Source organism: Rhinolophus hipposideros (assembly GCF_964194185.1).
Source record: "Rhinolophus hipposideros genome assembly, chromosome: 3".
NCBI classification, from domain to species: domain Eukaryota; kingdom Metazoa; phylum Chordata; class Mammalia; order Chiroptera; family Rhinolophidae; genus Rhinolophus; species Rhinolophus hipposideros.
The window spans coordinates 32,682,177-32,701,915 of record NC_138049.1 but is presented as its reverse complement, the minus strand read 5'-3'; positions in this window follow the sequence as shown (position 1 = coordinate 32,701,915).

Below are 19,739 nucleotides of genomic sequence, written 5' to 3'. Positions count from 1 at the left end.
TAGCTCAGACCTTGGCCAGCATAGGAAAAATAAAGGGAAGAAAAGGGAAGTAAAATATAATCACAATTTGTTTACAAATTATGTTAGACAATTTGTCATTATGCACCCAAATCTGAATTTGGATTTTCTTAAGAAATACCAAGATCCACAGGTGTCATTCAACCAAAATGAATAAACTGAATAAAAACATTTTTTCAGATTAATTTTCAAAAATAAAATATTATAAACATAGCCTAAGAACAAAAAATATACCTGGTCTTGCCCCTCTAAGAACTTGTACACTGTTCAGGCATCTATGTTTCATTTATTTTTACTAAGGTAGTATTATTTATTTCAATGCAATTAGTAACTTTAAAATTCATAAAATCAAGAATTGATTACCATGCAGTTAATGTGCTTAAATGTGTCAATTTATAGTTTAGTATTTTGCAATTTCAAGGTTGAAAACTTAAAAAAAATAGTATAAGTTATATTTAAGATTCTTTTTAACTCATATATGCTACAAGGAGAACTTTGGAACTGGAAATGTATCTTGTTTATTCCTTCATTTGCTAGTTAAAATTATCTATCTCCTTCCATCACCATATATTTGATCCCGTTTACCCTCATCTACCACCCACTCCCTTCTTACCCTTTGATAACCACTAAACTACTGTCTGTGTCTGTGGGTGTTAAACACATAATGTGATATATAGATGAAATATCACAGAATTATACACTTGAAACCTATGTAACGTGACTAACCATTGTCACCCCAATAAACTTTAATAAAAAACCACATAAAATTATATATCTCCAATTAAGTAACCTCAAAGATGATTATTCAGTGATTTGTCCAAATTTAGAAAGGAATTATTTTTACTGTATTTTAGAAGTAGACAGGCCAACAGACCTCTTTGTGTATGTAATAATGAATCATCCACTCTGTAACACAGTAAGATGTGGCTCTTCAATCAAGAGAAGAAGGCTAAAGTCTCAAACACAAAGCCTTTAAGAAAAACATAGCTTAAAATATCTACCCTTTCATTATCATGACTAACCATATAACTGTATTTGTATCTATATAGTTTACATTTTGCAAGACCCTTCCACTTTGTATGCTCAAAATACTGTTAAGTAGATATTATCTCCTCCACTTCAAACATGGAGTAAGTCTGTTTCAGAGCTGTTAAGCAACTTATTCAAGTTCCATATCACAATCAGAACCTGAACTTGGGTCCTCTCCCATTAAAGATTTAATCTTTTCATAGATTGTGCCTCTTTTTCATGCCATGACGTAAAAATCTGTATCTCTAAGTCTGATTGTTGTCTTTATAGTACTCTGATCTTTTCATTTATTCGTGGACTACATAAATTTGGAGATAACACTATCACCTCAAACTCCATATGAAATTTTTCTCTCTCCTCAAACTGATTTCAATTTCAATTCTATTTTTCTTTTAATGAAGATAAACAATATATTTCACGTCTATTTTTCTTTTTGTAGTATCATGTGACACTACTAAGTGGATCATTTGATTTGATCCACATTTGATACTACTAGTGGATCATTTGATCCACTAAACACTGAATTCTTCATTCCTTAACCTGTTACCATCTATAGCTATTTTTTTCGAAATCTTTCCTAGACTTTTCTCTTTTATCTCCCATGCAATCACTACCAAAATCCAAACCCTCATAATTATGTTTAGACTACTGCAACTTCTTTCTATCTTAGATAAATTCTTCCTGCCAAATCCACGTTACCCAATACTTCCAGTTTACACCTTTATTAAAAATTTCCTTATGTCATTCCGCTTACAGTCACTGCATTATTTTTAAACTCTTTTTTCTAGGCTTCAAAAAACTTCATTGTCCCCATTCTATACCAAATGTACTCCCTAATACTTCACCACACATACTCCCTTCCTAGTTAGACTTATTGTCTCTTTTTCCCCACAAGCACATGGAGCTCATTCTGCTTGTATAGCTTTTTCTCTTGCCACTTTTTATATTTGGCATGTCCTCCCGTCTTTCTTGTCCCAAATCTACCCATATTCTATGGCTCTGCTTAAGTTTCAAATCTTTCAGCCATATGAAGTTATTTAAACTTTTTGAGCCTCAGTTTTTTTCCACTCATTTATTCATTTATCTATACATTTAACACATATTGTTGAATATTTAATAGTACCTAATGTACGTGATTATTATTATAAAATGGCGAAGGTCATTCTTATCACAGTGCATGAGGCATGCACTAATCATAACACATGATAAGTGATCATTACTATGTGCCTGGCATTGTAAGCTGTCAATAAATGTTAGCTATTATTGTTATTCATATTTTAGGAAGATTATTATATTAGCTTGCACCAAATTCTACCATTCCTGAATTTCTACAGAACTTTTAAATAATGTCACACTGTTAGAATCCCTTGGTTAGTCTTTGGTTATTTTATAATTGTCCACTCTGATGGTAAATATCTTCAAATAACACTCCTGCTTCCCTCATTATCTCCATCAGGGAGTTACGGACACAAAAACTGGTGAGTACAGGGGCTGAATTGATTGGTAGACTTTTATGACAGAGAAAAGCTGATGTTTTCAGATCCATCCTCTGTTTTTAGAAAGTAATTTAGCTTGGATATGTGCCAGTGTCTTGACCTTTACTGACATACAGTCACAAGGCACATTTGTTCTCTGGATTACATTTTAGATAATAATCTATAAACCATAGACTCCTTGGGTTGTAAACAGCGTGATTCATTTTTTTATCTCTAAGCAGCCTGCCCAAGCCATATTATACAATTGGCTTAGCCTAATTTCAGGCATCACAATAAAGTCTATTCTACAATCTCCCAAAGTAAATGTGCGCATGTTGTAATAACACAATGAGCAAAACTAACCATTTAGTTCATATATTGGATTAAAGCAGATTTGTGAATGACAGAAATTATTATTCTACTATGGATGCTTAAATTATTCATGTTTTTGCTGTTGTGTAAGTTTACAATTGGATATTGCACAGTTAAACTTCTTCAGTAAATACTCATGAATATTCACCTTTAGTAATTCAAGCCAATGTCTAGCCACTCATAAGCAAAATACTGCTGTTTTTCAATGCAGCCCCATTTTCAATCTTACCTTAATCTCAGTGGAGATTTTTTTTCACAAGTCTGGTGGTTATTAGGTAAATGCTGTACACATTTAAGATAACCATTAAATTTCCTTAATATCACTAGTGTCATAATTCAGCAACATCACATTTTTATAGCAGTGCTTTAATAATCTTTTATCTCATCTGATCCAAATCCTCCTTTATAAATAATTAAGCTGCTCTAATATGAGCAGAATAGGTTAATTCTCGTTGTGCCAGACCAATAAAGATGGCATTTTAAGTTACACTAGATGTCACTAAGAAATTTTAGTACAAGTTTTCATTTCTAAGCATCCTCTGCATAAACATAATCAAGCAAAGATTATACTAACTGTAAATAGATCTGGTAGTTTTATATTATTATACTGAATATTTGTTAAGTAAACTGCAAAGGTTATATTTTATATTCAACTGATTTGGTTATAGAAAAAAATAAGCAAAATGCCACCTACATTTTTTATTCTAATACCTTCTTTTTCTTGTTCTTAAATATCAGTGAGGTTTTAATTCAACGTCTAGTCACTAATGTTTTGGGTATTATAATAAGCTATGGAAAGATCAGAGTACTCTTTTATCTGACAGGATTATAGATTACTTTGACTTTATTTTACTCAATGGTATTTATTGTATATAAGTGTTCACGCAAGCACACTCAAATTAAGATAATCAGACCAGATGTAGAAGAAATAACAATGGATATTTCAATAACCTGGGGTTATCTAACAGAGAAGATCTATCACCACACTTTGTGAAAAAGGAAGACACTATTGGCAATAGTATTAAATAGATGAGGGTACAGAGTGGTCATTGAAACACAGAAAAAGTGATTTGCGTAGAGCATACTACCTTGAAAACAATGATTTTTTTATTGGGTGACATAGTCAACTCAAGATATTCTCACTCTCTTCCCTGCATCTGTTCTACTGGGACTCTCCATTAATTGCTCCAGCCTACTGGTTGGAAAGCAGTTCTGAAGGAGTCAAATGTAAGATATCAACACAGTAAGCAACAATATTATTATTAACTCAAAAACTTTAAAATTGCTATGTTCCTCATAAGCTCATCTTTAACGTATGATGGTAATCTTAAAATTTCTACTTTCAGAAAAAGCATACATTTTGGTTTCTTTCTCTAATACTAGTAATGAATTTTTCTGTGGGTATATTTATTGGAATTGAATATTAATCAATTGAATATTTTTATGATATTAATTTTACCTCTATATTAACATTGTGTAATTTTTTAATTTAATTACATTGTCTTTCTAAATCTCATTTTTTTGTTTTCTCAGAGCTTGTACATCGTTTGTTAGATTTATTCATAAGTATTTGCTATTGTTAAAGGTATCATCTTTTTAAGCATGTTCTAATTGTTTATTGTTAGCATAAAGAATGACAATGGACTTCTGTATAATGATCTTATGTGCACATACTTTGCTGTATTCTTCTATTATTTCCAATATTTTTCTGCAGAATAATTTTTAAGTAGATAATTATATCTTATGAAAATATTAATTTCCTACTTTACAACCTTTTTTGCCTTAAATTTATTTTTCTTGTCTTATGGTTCTGGCTAAGACCTCTTGTACAACATTGAATAGAAATAGTGTTAATAGTATATTACTGAACGAGGAATAAATGAGAACTGTCTTATCTTGCTATAGTATATCATCAAAAATAATTCATAGCAAAACAGCATACTTGATGATTCATTAAAAACATTCCATTTAAAATTAGAATCAAAAAATGGAAGACCACTATCAACACTTTTATTCAATATTGTACTGGATGTTCTACAGTGAAACAATAAGAGAAAAAAATAAGTTAAAGGATTGCAATAGAAGCAAACGTGGTTATTACTTTAGATGATATGATTATTGATATATTTTCAACCAAAAAGAATCCTACATTCAAATGCATTATTGACACTAGAATTAGGAACTACTGCTGTTTAATAAAAGGATAAACTTATAATGCATGTCGTTATACCAGTAACAAACAGAAAATATTATTTAAAGAGATATTCGTTATTATTTATCACTATAAAATATGTAATATGTCTAGCAATCTAATAAAAATGTGTAATATATTTTTAAAGAAAATTATAAATCCATATTCAGAAAAATTAAATAGACCTATGTCAATTAACAGAATGATGTTAATAAATGTCAGTGGGAGGACTCAGTATACTAAACATGTCAATTTTCCCCTAATTGATTAATAGGCAATTGTTAATTAATAGTACAAAGAATACCAAAACTAATTCCACATGTTTATTTTTTGAACTTTGGCAATTTGATTCCTAGTTTTATATGTTAAGTGCCAGGGCCAAGAGTCTCCATGACACAAATTGAGTTAATAGGCCCTATGAGATACTAATATTTAAACTTTAATACATAATATGTTATTGGCTCAGGTATACAGAAACTAAAGAAACAGACTAGGTAAGTAACAGAGGTGGCATTAAAATCACCAGGGGTGGGGACAGCTATGGTTGGAGCGCGGTACTCATAACACCAAGGTCACCGGTTCGATTCCCACATGGGCCAGTGAGCTGTGCCCTCCACAACTAGATTGAAGACAATGACTTGACTTGGAGCTGAGCTGCGCCCCCCACAAGTAGATTGAAAAACAATGACTTGACCCTTGAAAAACACACTGTTCCCCAATATTCCCCAATAAAAAATTTTAAAAATCACCAGCAAAATGATGGATTATTCAATAAGACAAATGGCTAAGTCTATGGAAACGAGAAATTAGATCACTATATGGGGTCAAATAAAAACCACTTGACAACAAGTTTATAACTAAAACGTGAAAGGCAAAAATCTTAACACTTTAAAAAGAAAGATCAGGTGACATTTCTGTGGGTTTTTTTTTTTTTTGGTCTGGGATAAGGAAGGATTTTAAAAAATAAGATTCAAAAATATATAACACAAATGGAAAAATAAGTACATTAGACTTTATTAAACATAAGTGTTTCTGTTCATCAAAAGATAATGTGAAAAAAATGAAAAGACAAGTCACAAATTTGGAGGAATACTTTCAAATGTATAACAACAAAAGATTAATATCCAGAATATTTCAAAGTGTTTTTACAGATCAATAAGAAAAACACTGACAGCTTAATAGAAAAAAAATGGTCAAAAGACACAAATAAGTAATCATAGAAGAGCAAACATAAATGGCCCATAAATATAGAAAATATATTCTACCTCATTATGTAAAAAGGAAATCTAAATAAACATACTTGGACTATCATATCACACCCACCTTATTTTTAAAACGTTAAAAAGTCTGATAAAACTAACTATTGAAATAGATATGGAGCAACAGGAAGTTTTATATATGCTTGATAGGATTACAAATTGGTCACTATGAGAAACCATGCAATGTAATGCAGAAATGTTGAAGAAATGCAGTTTCTACAATCTGAGGAAAGGGTTGAAGTTCTTTGCATAGCGGAAAATCTTAGAGAAATAGAAACCAATAAGACTGGGCATTCTGTGGAAAAGCAAAAATATCATATAGTCAGCTGAAAAGGAACCTTGCAGAACAGGAATTATTTATTTATTTATAGAAGTGATGCCTAAGTATATTATTGTAAAACATTTTTAAATATAGGAATATATAGACTAAAAAGTGAAGATTCACCTTCAGATCTCTCCCTGTTGCGTTTTCCAACACAAAGGTCACCATTGCTGACAATTTAGTGTATATACTTGCTGGTCTTTCTTATAATTTGTATTACATTTACATGAATTAAAAAAAGTAAATTGCGATCATGCTATGTGTCTAGTCCTGCAAAATGCTTTATTTTAACATAATAATATGAGTTGATATGTTTCCCTATAAGTCATACAAATTTACCTTATTCTCCAATTGCTATTTAGTACACCGTACTATGGACATTCCAGCATATTTTGACATTTATATTATTTCTAACCCTTATTACAAATAATAATGTATAAAATTCACTTTGCACATATTGCCTTCTGCACCTGTGTTCTGTGGAGTAGATATTCAGAAATGAATTACTGATTAAAATATATTTTCCTTTAAACTTTTTAAAGATTTGCCCTTTTACTCTCCAAAATGTCATTATTAATGCATTTTCCTACTAACAGTGTGAGAGACTTGTTTTTTCTTTTTGTCAAAACTAGATATATTTTTAATTGTAAGTATATTACATAAAAACTATAATTTTATGTAATATACATTTCCATAATTATTAGTAATATTGAGCATCTTTTTATAAATCATTTGTATTTGAATTGCCTGTTCATCTCTTTTACTTATTTTCTTGTTGAATTCAATTGTCTATTGATTTCAGGAGGTTTTGTTTTTTACTCTGGATAATAATTTTTTCTGTGTTCTATTCATAAATATTTTCTTCATACTATGTTTTACCTTTTGACTTTATGCTGTTTTGCACAAAATTTTTAATTAGTATGCAGGTGTATTTTTCAATCATTATATTTATAGCTGTTAGGCTTTTTGCATCTATAAAATCCTACTTATATTCATAGCGATTGTTAGGAATGTGTGGGGTCACAACTTACATATTTTTATATCCTTCCCAGTGTCTAATGCAGTGCTTCATATATTCTCTCAATTGAATGAGAGTGGTGTGGTGGGGAGATGAATCTAAGCAAAGGAAATGAAAGATATGGAAGAAGGCAAGAAAGGAGGCCAAACTGAAAGACATAGCATCTTTCTATTACGAAGTAGTTAAGCATCTTCAGCAGTTTTCCTATATCAGTTAATAGAAACTCCATTTTTTCCATTTATTTAATTCAAAATCTTTGAACCATCTTTTCCTTCTTATACACCACCTCAACCAATCAGGCAATCTTGCCAGCCCAAAATACAAAACAAATTCCCAGTAGACTCACATTGTATCACTCTTGCTGCTGCCAACTGCAGACCAAAGCAAAATAATTAATTACATGAAAGTTCTCCCAGCTTCTACCCTTGTTCTCTTTCTTATGTAAGTAATATCCACATGATGACCTGACTGATCTTTTCAGTTATAAATCAGAACATATGTTGCTCTTCTACTCAGCCTTAAAATGTCTTGGCACCACTGCCAGAGTAAAACCCAAGGCATCTATGTGACACAAAACCCTATATAATTTGGCTCCCTCACTCTCTCTGCCTTGCTCTCCTCCCACTTTCCCATTTCACGCCTCCTTGCTGTTTCTTAAACACTACAGGCACATTCATGAATCATGATTTTGAAGCATTTCCCCCTTACTTTAAGAATGCTCTTCCCCAAAATAGTCGTTTGTCTCATCTCCATAAACTCCTCTGGTCTTTTTTCAAATGTCACCTTCTCTGACTATCCCAATATTCTGACTCTATACAGATTTGTGTTCAGTCAGCAATCTCTATTCTCCCTTCTGTTATTTACGTTTTTCTTCGTAGCACTTACTTCCATCTAACATATACTGTGTTAATGGATTTGTTTCCTATCTGCCTCCCCACTCTAGAATAGAAGCACCAAGACAGTAAAGATTTGTTTTACTTTTTCATTATTCTCTTCCTAGGATCCAGAACAGAGGACCTTAGAAAGTTCTCAAAAATGTTTTTATTTATTTTAATAAATGAATGAATAAATAAAAATAAATAAATACATGAATAAATCAGAAAGAATTCCTGGAGGTTTCAAATGACAAAACAGAGTTTTGCTTTGAGTTCAAAAGCAACAGAGGTACACTATGGATACTTGAAGGAAGGCCACATAAGTTACCTGAAGTGAGAAAGAGGATAAATACGAGGAACACAAAGAGAGGAAGGAAAGAACCGCTATAGTCCAATCTGAAGTCATGGAAATAGTAATGGTAATGGAAAAGAAGTAATGAATTCAAATGGAACAAAAAGCGAATTGGTTGAATTAAATGTAGTGGGTGGAGGGAAGTGGTATTTCTTAGACACTCCTAATACTGTGATCTTAGAGAGCTGGACATTGTTAGGCCACTCCTAAAAAGGGAAACGGTGCGATGTCAGAGGGATAGTGGAAGGGAGGATGGGGGGGGGGGTTCACAGTGTGAGGGATATAAATGATGAACATCGAAGTATTACCTTGTCTTGTGCACCTGAAACTAGTAATAAAAATAAAAATAAATAAATAAATAAATAAATAAATAAATAAATAAGTAAGTAAATAAAAGGGAAACGGTGAGAAGTTAAGCTCTTTTGGAAGAGATGGGGGAAGGGCTATGGTTTATTGATAGTTTTTTTTTTAATCCTGTCACATTTTTCGCGGTAGCCCTCTCCCATCTGGCAATTATCAATTTATTATCTGTATCTATGAGTCTATTTCTGTTTTGTTTGTTCGTTTATTTTTTCTTTAGGTTACAAATATAGGTAAAAATCACATGATATTTGTTTTTCTCTACTGGACGTATTTCACTTAGCATAATATTCTGTTTGTCCATGCATGTTGTCACAAATGGTAAGATTTCATTCTCTTTTATGGCCAAGTAATATTCCATTGTATATATGTATCATTTTTACAATGACGTAGAGAAGGATGAATGAGAACAAAATTTTTACAGTTATAAAAAGATGGTGTTTTCCAAATCATGTTTTACTTTTTGTGTTTTATATTGCTCCTCCATATACTCGACAACTATAATTTGACCTGAATAGTAATCAGCAGAGGAGTGATTCTGTACTGCTCCAAGGTAATTTAGGGTATATTCCTGTTCAGTCTAAAATAGTCATGAAAGGAGTAGATAAGTTCCCAGTTTCTCTCTGGCCCTACCTCTTTAGTAGTGGCCCCATTTTAAGACTCGGCCTTCATAGATAACATTAGAAATGGATATCAAGATGCTACATTTTTACACTGAGACAGAGAGAGAGCACGAGAGAGAAAAGTTAAGAGGGACAGGAAGAGGGAGAGGGACAGGGAGAGAGAAAGATTGGTTTATTGCTTTGAGGTGTTACACTAAAACCCTAAGTATCTTGAATTTATTATCTTGAACTTCCGAGACGGTAACCACCTGAGAAATATATATTTATCCCATTAGTTTACAAAGAAGGAATCAAGACCTCTATAAGTTAATGGAATAAAGTCATACCATACCACTCACCTACCCTCCAGAAGTATTGAAATCCCCAGTAGCAGACTGTGGGAGGGCTGAGCCATCCAGACTTGGGGGACTGAAGTGATGCTCTAAGAGGTAATATCCATCTGCAAAGTGCTTGGCATTTCTGGGGAGGTGTATCCCCTCACAATACATCTTAGGCTTCATGGGTAACAAATTTGAATGTATTCTCCTTATCTTTGCCTTTTGTTCTCTTTGCATTTTTTCTTTTTTGGTATTTTGAAATACAATGGGAGTTAGACTTGAACAGATTATGAGATAAGGAGTTAAACTGCTCAGCTACACTTCTGAACGGGTGGGGTGAGTGACCACCTGGATTAGTAAGAATCCCTTTGGTTAAAGTGATGGTAACCCAAATCAAACTGGCCGAGGCAAAACCAGCTATTTATTGGAGGGCTGCCTTGTTGTCAAATGTGATTAAAGAAGTGTGACTAATCAACCTCTAGGAGGGGAGGGCTGTCCCAGGCTCCAGGAATAGCTGGGATGAGGCCTATGAACACTGCCAGGACTCTATCTCGGCCTTATCTGTGCTCCTCTGCCTTTCAGCTGCATTTTTTTCTACTCAAGGTCAGCTTTCTGGTCTACTTCCCCAGGACCTGCATCCTACGTCTTGGGGCTCCCACTACCTGGGAGGCACTGCTTGGCCTTTCCTAATTCTAATTTGGACAAAACTTAGTTAAGGATTTTGAGTTACTCTTTTTAGGTTGTAGGTTCAACCTTGGTGTTTTCAGCAAGGCCAAGAGGCCATGGTGTGGGTCCTGCATAAGGACCAAATTTTGATTATATCATTGACAGGGAAATTGAGGCACGGGGAGGATAAGTGACTTGCCCAAAGTCACTCATCTAGTATGATACAATTTGATCATTGTCTATAGAAGTCATTAAATAAATATTAGTTATAATTGGACTTGTATCATGAAAAAGCTGTCTGGAAAGATCCTGAACAGAGCAGCAAGAGGGATACACTATATTTAATAGGTTTTATAGCCATCTAGTGGTGGTCTAGAGAATTTCATCATTATTCATATATCACTGTAATAATTTGAGAAAGTTTTATGTTGCTCAATGTAATCTTTAAATAGGTATCATAAATTTGAAATATATTTAACATATATGTAAATATTTTATGGGCCCAGTATTCACAGCACACATTTAAATAATCATTCCAATCGATATTCAAGAAAACAGCCCTGCAGTGCTAATGACAATTATTTTGAAATTTAAAACATTTGGGATGAATTCTTTTGTAATAAATTGCCATTTAGCATCAAATGCAGTATGAAATGCATATTTCAAGGTTGGTAACAGACAGTTTGGTAAGAAAGACGGTCTTCTGTCTGAGAAACAAATAGTTGCTACTACAAAGGGAATAAACTGTAAGTAAGTGCTAGGGGCCTTTCCTGAGGATGTATGTATGTGCTCACTTATTCCAGAGGCCGGCACTGCAGCTGTTCTGAAGTTTGCTGCTGGGCCAGGAGAGAGGAAGCCACAAGGCACAGGACCGGTCAGGCTGGTTCTGAATGCACATGTCCACTCTGGTCCCACCAACCATTTGGATACAATGCAGCCGTGCTGTTTATTCCCTTCTGTAAAGATGTGATTTTCAACAGTGTGATTCTAGCATTTGTCATTTCAAGTAGCACAGCACAATCTTGGTTTTTTGTATGAAGGCTGACGGCTTCATACAAAAAAAATTGACCATTTGACTTTGAATATTTTAAAGATTATATTTAGTTCAACATCACTTGATGAATTTAAGTATAAATTTACCTTTGTATTGCAGAAATGGTATTCCATGGTGTATGTGATCGATAAATTTGTCCCTGCAGTACTAGATGTGTAACAAGAGTTTTTACATATCTTCAGAGAATTCACAATATTATGCTAGATCAGACTGGAATAAGACTAATATTTATAACTCTCCAGTTATTTGACGAGGTCATTTAAATCTTGATCTGATCCACAAGGGAAAAAATCATGAGAAAATAGGTAACTAGAACATTTCTCTTCCCTTGAGGTAAGAAGATTTTGTGATGTGTGGAAATATTATTCTATTCTTCCCCCAGGTTCAAAAAAAAAGTGGCTATTCTAGCTTGTTAATTAATTTTCAATTCTTGTATTAACTGCCAGCATGGGAATAGGGTTTTTTAGTAGCATTGGTCAACTAAGGGCTGATGAATGCAATGGACTTAGTGGCAAGGTTATAAATTAGATATGTTTTGAATGTAAATCTGTGTGAAAGCAAGATTTAAAATATAAAATGTATACATGTAGTCAATATATTGGTGTAAATGTCTGTAAATTGGGTAATATATTTTACTAAGTATATCTGAAATATTTATTGAAACCATCTTGCTTCCTAGTAGTTATTTTAAAATGTATTATGTTTACCACAATTTAAAAAATGTTTCACAAGGGATAGAAAGCAGAAGCTCCTGTAATATCTCCCCCTTTGCATCATTCCTTTCTTGCAGATAAATTTGGAGATGACATAGAAATCTTTTGGGATTCACTGGAGATCAACTTTCATATACACACTCAGACTTGTGATCCTGCAGCCCAAAAGTGTGACATTGAGTCTTATTCTCTGGATTGGGGAAAGTGTGCTAGAAAACTTTCTGTATCCAAGCAGGATACAGGATTCCTGCTCACGTTATGAGCATGTTTTAAGCCTTGCACAATAAAAGGGAATGAATGCTATTATTCACCTATCCTTCATGGTTAGATATAACTTAGCCTTCTCTTGGCAGTGACTAGGAACAGTTTTGCAAATTAATCTGTGACACTAAAAGACAGACAAGTCAGCTCAGATGTGACGAGAGTAGGAGTCTTTAAGAGTTAGGGAGTATCTGCTCATCTTCACCACACTGTCAGGGGCCCTCCTCCAAGCTCTCTCTAGTGAAGTAGAATTGTCCATTCCTGACTCTGCCTCTCACCTGAACTGAAGATTTAAAAGCACAACTGCCTCCATGACTCTGCCCGAAAGAAGAGGTTGAGTGGGCCCATTGGTGACAGGACCCCAGCCTTTGCTGAGTTAGTTTATGATGGAAATCAGATGAAACAAGACGATTAGGTCTCTTTCCCTAGCACCTCTGTAGTATAATTCAAAGAGGAGAGATGGGGTTTTTAGGAAGGTATGCTTTAATTGATTTTGTGAATCAAATCTCGGGTTCCATGTCATCTTTTTATTCCTTTCGTGTAGGACCATCCCAAGTGAGTGGACTCTCCAAATGGGTGCCTTCTCATGGGGGCCCTAGTGCTGATGAAACCCTCCCTTTCCTCCCATTGGCCTTACATGAAAATCAACTCTAAATTGCTATGTTCTTTACATACATCTTCACATTTTCCTCAGTCCTCAGTTCCTGATAGAAACCCACAGGTTCAAAACCTCCAGATGAACTTGCAACTATTCTTTTTTTTTTTTTTTTTTGCGCACATCTGCCCATGTCTCCTGCAGATGTCTCCTGCCCACAAATTTTTATTACACCCCATTACTCTTCTCCCCTCTTCCACAATATGAGGCACCTGCATTACTTTCCAAGTGTGCCATTTACCAAGATGTGGAAGACTTTCCTCACCCGGGAGTGCACAATGGGGAGACCAGCCTTTGTACTAAATTGTGGTTCTCATTCTCTGAGCCTGAGATTGGGGCTTCTGCAACCACTGGTGACCATGCTTCCCATATCCACCCTTCTTTGTGGGATCAAGTATAAGGCAAATCTTGGATACAAAGTCAGCTTTTGCAAATGCAATGTAAAGCAGAGGGAGAGGCAGAGACAAATTTAGCATAATAACCCCAAGAAGACATGCAAGATAGAGGCTTTTCTTGGTCCCCACATACTCTCCACTGCTCCACCCATAATTCCAGGTCCTTGGAAATAGGTGAAATGGAACCAGAGCATGCTGAGGAGAGAAGACATGAACCTGGGAGGTAGCAGAAAAATCAAAGGACATACAGAATTGAAAATAAAGGACAGAAGAGACAGTGGGTCCAGAGAGGATATTTTCTTATTTCTTGCTGACAACAAGGGTAGTGACCATATTGTGTAGTTCTTAGACCCTAGAAGAAAGACCTCAGGCCCTTAAGTGATTTGCATATGGCAGAAAAAACTACTTCTGATTTTCCACCACTTGTGAAACGCATATAGTTTAGAAAATATGATTCAAATCTGAATTAAGGGATCGTTTTACATTTTTTTGGACTCAGTGAGTGTGATGTCAATTGTTCATCTTGTTCAATATAGGACTGCATCATCCTTCTCTTCCACAGTTAGTGCATGGTACTGGGTTATATGTATACATCTGTATAACAATGTACCAATCATGCACCATCCATCTCCTCTTGTGCTCTTCTGATGCATTTCATGAAAAAGAAAATTGGGTAACTATTTCTAACAGGTTTTCTTCAGCCTTAATTCTTTGACATGAAAGACCACTACTAACTTTCACCAGTTTTCTAGACCAGCTCTTGGATGTTCTGATCTTCACAAAGCCAGAACTCTGAGAAACATATATTAATTTTCAAGAGATAAATGAATAACAACATACTTCTGGAAATTTCTGAACAACACAAGTTCCTAGTAATAACTTTATGCTCTGGTTTTTTCTGACAGCTTACATACTGGATTCTCCGTGACTTTCTGACACACCAGAATCATTGTTTGTCTAAATCATATATTCTCCTAGGCTGCTTTGCATTGTCCCTGGACCAAGAGATTTGGGGCAGATTACAGCAGGACCATATTTGTTTCAAAGCTGAGACACAGGTATCTGAAGACCTACACTGGGACTTCTTAAAACTTCTCTATTGCTCAGTCACTGGCAGAAAACCAGACAAAGTCTTCATTCACTTGGAATGGAAAGGGCCTCAATATTAAAAATATCCAATAAATTCTGGATTTCAGTGTATTTCTGTATCTCATTTTTTCTAATTTCACTTTCATGTTTAGCAAATTTTTTTAATAAAAAATAATTTTCACACATGTCTTTATGGATAAATATTTTCAGATTTTTTGGGTAGATACCCAGGAGAGGGTTTGCTGGGTCATATGGTAATTCTATTTGTAATTTTTTGAGGAACCTCCACACTGCCTTCCATAACGGCTGCACCAGTCTGCATTCCCACCAACAGTGTATGAGGGTTCCTTTTTCTCCACAGCCTCTCCAACACTTGTTACTATTTGTCTGTTGATGATAGCCATTCTAACCGGGGTGAGGTGATATCTCATTGTGGTTTTTATTTGCATTTCTCTGATGATTAGTGATGTTGAGCTTGTTTTCATATGTCTATTTTCCATTTGTATGTCCTTTTTGGAGAAATGTCTCTTCAGGTCCTCTGCCCATTTTTCAATTGTTGCTTTTTGTTTGTTTGTTTGTTTTTATTGTTGAGCTGTATGAGATCCTTGTATATTTTGAATATAAGCCCCTTATCGGAGGCACTGTTTGCAAAAATCTTCTCCCATTCAGTTGGTTGCCTCTTTATTTTGTCGATGGTTTCTTTTGCTATGCAGAAGCTTTTAAGTTTGGTATGCTCTTTGAACCCAAGGTCCATAAGTTTAGTACCTATGTTTTCTTTTTTTTGTTTTTGTTTTTTAATTCATTGGGGTGACATTTGTCAGTAAAATTACATAGATTTCAGGTATACAATTCTGTATTACATCATCTATAAATCCCATTGTGTGTTCAACACTCAGAGTCAGTTCTCCTTCCATCACCATATATTTGATCCCCTTTACCTTCATCTCCCTTCCCCTACACCTCTTACCCACTGGTAACCACTAAACTATTGTCTGTGTCTATGAGTTCTTGTTTCTCATTTGTTTGTCTTGTTCTTTTGTTGTTTTTGGTTTATATACCACATATCAGTGAAATCATAGGGTCCTCTGCTTTTTCTGTCTGACTTTATTTCGCTTAGCATTATACTCTCAAGATCAATCCCTCTCCTGGGTATCTACCCAAAAAAATCTGAAAACATTTATACATAAAGGCAAGTGTGCTCCAGTGTTCATTGCAGCTTTATTTACGGTGGCCAAGACATGGAAACAACCAAACTGTCCTTCGATAGATGAATGGATAAAGAAGTTGTGGTATATATACACAATGGAATACTATTTGCCAGTAAGAGAAGATGAAATAGGACCATTTGTGACAACATGGATGGATCTTGAAATTATAATGCTAAGTGAAATAAGTCAGACAGAAAATGTAGAGAACCATATATTTTCACTGATATGTTGTACATAAACCGAAAACAACCAAAGAACAAGACAAACAACTGAAAGAACAAAAACTCATAGACATAGACAACAGTTTAAGGGTTATCAGAGGGTAAGGGGGAGGGGAGAGTGGGGTTCTAGAAGAGCGTAAGCGGTATTTAACATATGGTGATGGAAAGAGAACTGACTCTGGGTGGTGAACACACAATGTGAGATATAGATAATGTATTACAGAATTGTACACCTGAAATCTATGTAACTTTACTAACAATTGTTGCCCCAATAAACTTTAATTTAAAGAAAAAATAATAATATTGTGTTGGTGTGGTACAGTGTCAGAAGTTTTGCTGGACTTATCATGGTGATTACTTCTTTAGCATAGGGAATAAAATAAATAATGTGGTAGTAACAGTGTATAGGTGGGTACCAGTTGAATAAATATGATGTACACCTGAAACTAACATAATATTGTATGTTAGCTGTATTTTAATTTAAAAAAATCTTAAAAAATAAAAATTCCACACTAAGAGGCCAGTTATATATGCTTACAATGTAGTATTATGTTAACCTTAGAAAGAACAAAGTATATCTATAAGTATGGTGAATTTTTCTAAATTTATAAATATCTTTGGATAAATAAACAGTATTAAATTATATGTAACAAAAATAAGATGAAAAACTGTGTAATACAATTTCATTTTGGTAAAAGAAGTTTAAGTATGCATCCGAAAGGATACAAAAAAATTTAACCAAAAATTTCGTCACTAAATTGTTAAATTGTTGGTTTTATTTTTATCATCATTAGGACCACTGGTCTAAATGAATGAATAAATAATTAAGAAAATAAATTAATCAGGGTTAGATTATCAAACATCTTACCACCTACTTTCTAAATAGTGTTAATATTCTTTACATTTGTTTCCCAAAGAGCATGGTTAGAAAACTATGTTAAGAAAAACTATCCATGGAAATAACTTTGCATATAAAAATCATTAAGTGTTTTAGTGGAGGAGGAGGGAAACTGTCTGGAAACCAACAATTAATTGGCCTCTGTGTTTCTGGTCCGTTTTACCTGGGACCAGTGCCTGTTCTCTTTGGCCACATGGTGGCAGCATCTGAACACTGCTGCTCATTTCCTCCTGGGCAAGTGTACATTTTTAGGCAAAACTTGATGGGTGCAGTCTAATTAGAGGGGCATGGCTAAATGAAACTGCCATACCACTAGTTGCTGTGTAATGCCTTTCTATGAAAATACTCTCTGTCACAGGAAAAAAATAATATACGATGTGTTATTGCCACTGTGGGGGAGGAAGAAACTTTTCTCTACCCTCAAGGTCCTTAGGCTGGTCTAATAAACCTACATGAGACAGATTCATAAGGGAAAACAACCAAAGGTAATACATGAATATGCATGGGAACCCTACACACATGAGAAAGTCAGAGACCCCACATAAATGAGAGGTTCAAGGACACAAAGTTACAATAAAGTACATATGACATTCTGAGCAAAGGAAGACAGGTAAGTACTTCAAAGGGTCACTGCAGGACAATAATAGCAGATGTTCAGTAATTAGAAATTTGCCCTGTCTATAGACAGATTATAAAAAGTTATTTCTAGTGATAACTCTTATTATGGGCACGGCCCCTAATTTAAATTCTTTAAGGGAGAGGTAAAAGTTTCTCATGAGCCTCCAAGGTCACGATTGCCTTCAGCTCAAATAATTCGTATGCTAAAGTGGCACATTTGGGGGAGGCCTGTTCTGAACACCTACATCATGTAGAGAAATTATATATATTTTAGAAAAACATTTTAAATTTTGGAAAAACCTTACCATTAATTTAGCAACCTTCAGAATAAATTTCAGTAACAGTAATATGCTCTACAATTAATCATGTTCTTTTTTTCTTATTGTCTTAAAAGACAGACTTAGTAATCTTAATTCTTAAATTACTCTTGTTGTCTCTTATTAAAATTAATCATGATGTATGTGTTTTTTAGGAGTGGGTGGGTGAGGGAGGGAGAAGAGCAGTATATTAGTTTTAGAAAATTAGATTGTCATGTGAATGTGCCTCTCAACAGGACAGTACATAATTCTCACATTCAGCATTCTCACCCTGGTACCTAAGACTTAACCTGGAATAAATGAATGAATGAATGAATGATGGTCTATTGTTCACCATCTGATGATTCACCTTTCCTGGACCAAGTGGTAGTAAACTTACTTGAGCTTAAACAAAAAAATTCTCTATGCAGACATGGAAAGTATCAGAGAGGAGAATAGATTGTGCTGTGTTGAATGTAGGTTAACATTTTAAAAATGGTGAACAGAAAGGAAATTAAATCTCACATAGAGAAAAATATCCTGACCAAAAGGAAAGAATTCTTTTCGCATCTATGGGAAACATAATGCTTCATTTGATTGAGAGAGGTGCTTTTCAAAAAAGTTTTAAAGCCCAGAAAATGGCATTGGTGAATGCCAACCTAAAACACTGGGGTTCAAGAAATTTTTGTGTTTCTTTTGGGGGCGAAAGAAGTTTGATTACAAGTCTTGAAGTCCTAAGAAAAATGAGATCGTGCTTCTGTAGATGATTCCAAACTGACTCACTATAATTCTTTCCACTCTTTTCAAAATATCTTATAGTTATTTTAATGGTGAAAAAGTGGTAAATCTCAGCAGTGTCTTTGTCTTTAATATTCTAGAGTTTTGCAGTTTTCAGAATTCTTGTTTATAATGTTCTCCTCTTAATTTTCTTGGTTAATGTCTGCTTATCCATTAATATTCAACAAAGAAGTCTTCCCGGAATCTTAATCTGGATAAAGTCCTTTTCTTATTTATTTCTTATCTCAAGAATATAATATATATGAAAAGACTGATTCCTAAAGTCAGCTTTGTTATTATGTGTCTTTGATTTAACGGCTTAATGTAATATCAAAAACTAAAGCTAGGGAATTGGATAAAGACAATGTATCATATATAAGTAATTGATTTATTGTGTTTTTCCAATATATACAAATATTGAATCATTATATTGTACACCTGAAACTATTATAATGTCACATGACAAATATACCTCAATAGTAATAAAAATGATTACAATCGTGCTCCTGCGTTGAATTCTTTGATAGAAAATTTACTGAAATGATGTTAATGCTAATACAGATAATTATAAAGATAGCTTTGATGATGATGTTTTCAAAAACAGTGGAAAAAATTGAATAGATTGTAGTGTGAACATGTATAATAATTTCATTGCTGACTCTGAAAAATATAATTTT